General features: G+C 34.9%; 1 pseudogene; it reads left to right on the top strand.

The window, feature by feature from the left end:
* Nucleotides 1-1,649, top strand: part of LOC107680472 (spectrin beta chain, non-erythrocytic 1-like) — a 115,147-nt pseudogene extending 113,498 nt beyond the window's left edge.
* The last annotated feature ends 3,151 nt before the right edge of the window (nucleotides 1,650-4,800 follow it).

The following is a 4,800-nucleotide window of genomic DNA, read 5'->3' as shown; positions in this document are numbered from 1 at the left end:
TACAAAATATCTTCATGGAACATGATCTTTAATTAATATCCTAATGATTTTTGGCATAAAAGAAAAATCGATAATTTGATGTATTGTTGGCTATTGCTACAAATATACCCCATGCTAGTTATGACTGCTTTTGTGCTCCAGGGTCACATATGTGGAATGGAAAGGTTCTATGAACGTTAAATGTTCTTTATGGAACCATCAATGCCAATAAAGAGCCCTTATTTTTAAGAGTACATGTCTTGCACAGATGTATGTATTTGATAGTTTTTTGACTATGCCTGATGAACTGTGTGGTGTTTGCAGGAGGAGATGAACACATGGATCCAGGCCATTCAGAATGCCGGCAGCGGCTCCTCGTCCTCCGAGAAAACAGAGATCACGCCTAGCAACCAGAGCACGCCGGCCTCCAGCCGTGCTCACACGCTCCCGGCAACCGTCACCCTGACGACCGAATCCAGCCCCGGCAAGCGCGAGAAAGACAAGGAGAAACGCTTCAGTCTCTTCAGCAAGAAGAAGCAGTAGGCGTCCGAAACGATCGCTCAATCGGCTCATTCCCTCGATTCTTTTACGACTTTCCGTTTGTGTCCGCCCACCTCCTCCAGTGATATCCCAGCATGCAAAGCTCATAAAGACGCCACACTCTGTGCCTGAAAGCCCGCCAATTGGGTCCAAAGTTGTACAAAACGCAAGAGTGTGTCGCGATTCGGGAACGCCGGCGATCGGAACGTTTTTTTTACGCTCTTACGTTTCTATGGTGGTTGATTTTGAATTCCGACTGTTGCTATCGCTCGTTTTTTGTAACTGTGCGCCATTGAGGGGTCTGGATATTTAAAACATTTCCTCAATTTTTATGAGGCTGTCTCGGAGATCCGCCGAGTCTCTCTTCGTTGACAGTGATGCTTCGAAACGATTCCATTGAACCAATACAATTCCACGTTAATGTCAGATTCGCCATTTAACGACTATAAGCTGATCAACTAATATTAACATTGGCTTGAAGGCATGGTAGACTTGTGTCATGCGATCAAGGTGGCTCGTACCAAACGCTTTCACGAGCTGTAAGAACGTTTGCTATATACAGAGAACTAGTAACCCGAATCATTTGACGTCATGCGTTTTTTTTTTTTTCGTTCGTTTAATTGTCATTTCTCTTGGGTTTTATCATAATATATGTTTCAGATAATTCTAGTACAAAAGAGTATAAAAATTAGATGTATTATAAACACTTTAAAGCATCAATGTTAAGTGAACAGTGCAACATTTACTGGTAAAAAGGTAATGTTACTCCAGCTAAAAAAGTACAAAAAGAACAAAAAAAATGAAAATATATGAATACGGTTACTTGCTTGTGGGCTATAGCACTGAGCATTCTCTTTTTTCTCTTTGTTTTCTCGTTTGGGCTTCATCCCGCTCTCCTGCTCTTTGATACATAGTGCGCATCCCCTCCGTCACTGTATCTATTGTAATGAGATTTTCATCTACTGCACAATCAAAAGCATCATAATAAGAATGAAATCCTGGCGATGTCGGGCGTCCTGAGCGCTATAGATCCTCCGGCCGACGCTCAGATGTATGAAACTGCACCTGTAGACTTTAACCTCCCTGCCCTGTTAAATATGTGCGATGTCATTAAATGCTTTTAAACATTACACTCGTGTCGTGTCATTCTGTGTCTGTTTATTTCACTTGGGAGACTAGTTGAGATCTGAAATCAGTTCTTTTATTCAGCAAGGATGCATCAAAAGTGACAGTAAAGACATTTATAATGTTACACAATATTTCTATTTTAAATAAACGCTGTTCTATAGAACTTTCTATTCATCAAAGAATCCTGAAAAACAAGTTTACACAAAAATATGAAGCGGCACAACTGTTTAATAATCAGAAATCAACATATTAGAGTGATTTCTGAAGGATCATGTGACACTGAAGACTGGAGTTCAGCTTTGCATCACAGGAATAAATTACATTTTACAATATATTCAGTGTTGGGGAAAGTTACTTTTAAAAGTAATGCATTACAATATTGCGTTACTCCCTAAAAAAGCAACTAATTACGTTACTTAGTTACGTTACGTTAATGCGTTACGTTACTTTTAAAATCTGGGCAGGGCTTGCTTGTTTGTTTTTAATATAAAAAAGTTCTTTTAGAAATGTAAAAGTGAAATGAATACGCCTCAGGCTGAAGGAAATCCAAAATCACGTCTGTACAGTAGAGGGCGCAGCATGAAGAATACGACGCAGGAGAAGAAGTTCAACGCTATTCAGCAATAACACAAATGAAACAAATGTGTCATTTTTGCTTAGTGTGGTTGAATTGGACCATCGAAGGTCAGCAGCAAAGACATTGGTTGATAAAATGGGATTAAATACATAAGTAATATTTGTCTTATTTAACATATTTAATTATTGCAGGTTCGTATAATATTCTGAGTTTGCATTTGACTGTTTTTATTCATTTTGAGGAATACTGGATCTGTTTTTGTGCAGGTGAGATGAGTAAATACATGTTCATATTTAGTCTAGAACTACAGTAATATCATGTTCACACAACGCTCTGCACTTATTCCCAATTTCTCTCAACATGGCAACACGAGCTGTCAGTCAATACATGGGAAACAGAGTAACTGGAGTTACTTATTTGAAAAAGTAACTCAGATATTTCCTTATAAATTAAAAAGTAATGTGTTACTTTACTAGTTACTTAAAACAGTAATCTGATTACGTAACTCGCGTTACTTGTAATGCGTTATCTGAATATATTCTAATAAAAACAGCTAGGCCTATTTGAAATTGTAATAATATTTCACAAGATTACTGATTTTCTATATCTTTAGGCAAATATGTAGAGATTTTTTTTCAAAACTTTAAAAATTAAAATTTCCAGGGTTTTTTTGTTTTTTTTTACCAGCCCCAAACATTTGAATGGTAATGCAATAGGCCTACTTTTAATAATAATCTGTACATATTACTATTCAAACTTTTAGGATCTGTAAGTTTTTTGTTTTTTTTTTATAAAATAAACTTTAAGTTTTTTAAAATTAATACTTTTATACATCAAGGACACATTAAATTGATCAAAAGTGACAGTAAAGACATTTATGTAGTTACAAAAGATTTCCAATCTCAATTCAAATAAATGCTGTTTTAAAATGTATTCAAATAGAATGTATTTGAACCCTCTGGGGTCTGTCTCGTATTTTCTGCATGACCGCGAAAATAACTAAAAATACTCCGTCATTTTTGATCGTACAGATAATAATTGCAATAATATTTAATAATATGTGACCCTGGACCACAAAACCAGTCATAAGGGTCTATTTTTTTTTTATTGAGATTTATATGAATAAATTAGCTTTCCATTGATGTATGGTTTGTTATGATAGGACAATATTTGGCTGAGATACAACTATTTGAAAATGTGGAATCTGAGAGTGCAAAAAAATCAAAATATTGAGAAAATCATCTTTAAAGTTGTCCAAATGAAGTTCTTAGCAATGCATATTACTAATCAAAAATTGTTTTAATATATTTACGGTAGGAAATTTACAAAATATCTTCATGGAACATTATACTTTACTTAATGTCCTAATGATTTTTGGCATAAAAGAAAAATCTATCATTTTGACCCATACAATGTGTTTTTGGCTATTGCTACAAATATACCCCAGCGACTTAAGACTAGTTTTGTGCTCCAGGGTCATATATTGCTATCTTACTGTTTTTTTTTTAAACAAACAAATGCTGAAATTTCAAACTGCAATAATATTTCAAAATATTACTATTTTTACTGTATTTCTAAACAAATGAATGCAGTCAAAAATCATACTGACCCCAAACGTTTGAAAGGTAGTGCAACACTTTTAATGTTTATTAACCTGTACATATTTTATTTTTGTGGGTTATTAAATTTTAAGGTTGGTAGTTTTTTTTTCTTTCCTTTATTCATCAAGGATGCATTAAATTGAGAAAATGACAAAGTTAGAGAATAAAGACATTTAAAATGTTACAAAAATATTCATATTTAAAAAAAAAAAATGCTGTTCTTTTGAACTTTCTAATCATCAAAGAATCCTGAAAAACAAAATGTATCACAGTTTCCACAGAAATATTAAGCTAGAACTATTTTCAACATTGATAATAGTAATAAATGTGTCTTGAGCAACAAACTCTTTGTTTAATCTCACTGCTGTCTTGGAGAAACAATCAGGATATTAAAGAGATCTTGATTTTTTTTTTTTTCTCTATTGTGTGTTGCTGTAAAGCTTTTAGGGGTGACACCTCATAAGTTGTAAAGCGACACACACACCATCTGTGATCTCCATATGTCTGTGATTAGTTCATGAGGTTTGAACCTGCTGGTTCAGCGAAGGACAAGAAACACAACATCACACACACCAGAACACTCACAATCAGCACGACTTCCTGTCATGTGACTTAAGCTTGGTCTAAAAGAGCATCTCACATCCTCTAACCAGCTGGGAAAGATCTGTTCAATATCTCGAATTATCTAGGGAAGGAGACTCCATTAAGTCTCAGAGCCAAGTTTTCCTGGGCTGCATTTGTTGATAGTTAGTCCTCCAGTAATCAGATTACAGTCTAATTAAATCACCGGGTTTTAAACTGGTTTTTACCTAAGACTCGCCCCAAACCAAGAGACTGATATCATGAGGTACAATCAGTGCAATGACATTTTACTCTGATTTTACACTTATTTAAACACGGTTTATTCATATATTTGAGACTGTCAATCTGTATAATAATTAGAATACTCAGCCTTACACAATCATAGCCAATTAC

The sequence above is a fragment of the Sinocyclocheilus anshuiensis genome, unplaced genomic scaffold, assembly GCF_001515605.1.
Source record: "Sinocyclocheilus anshuiensis isolate Anshui unplaced genomic scaffold, SAMN03320099.WGS_v1.1 scaffold308, whole genome shotgun sequence".
Taxonomy (NCBI): domain Eukaryota; kingdom Metazoa; phylum Chordata; class Actinopteri; order Cypriniformes; family Cyprinidae; genus Sinocyclocheilus; species Sinocyclocheilus anshuiensis.
The sequence above is the reverse complement of the archived record's forward strand: the minus strand, read 5'-3'. Positions and strand labels throughout refer to the sequence as shown.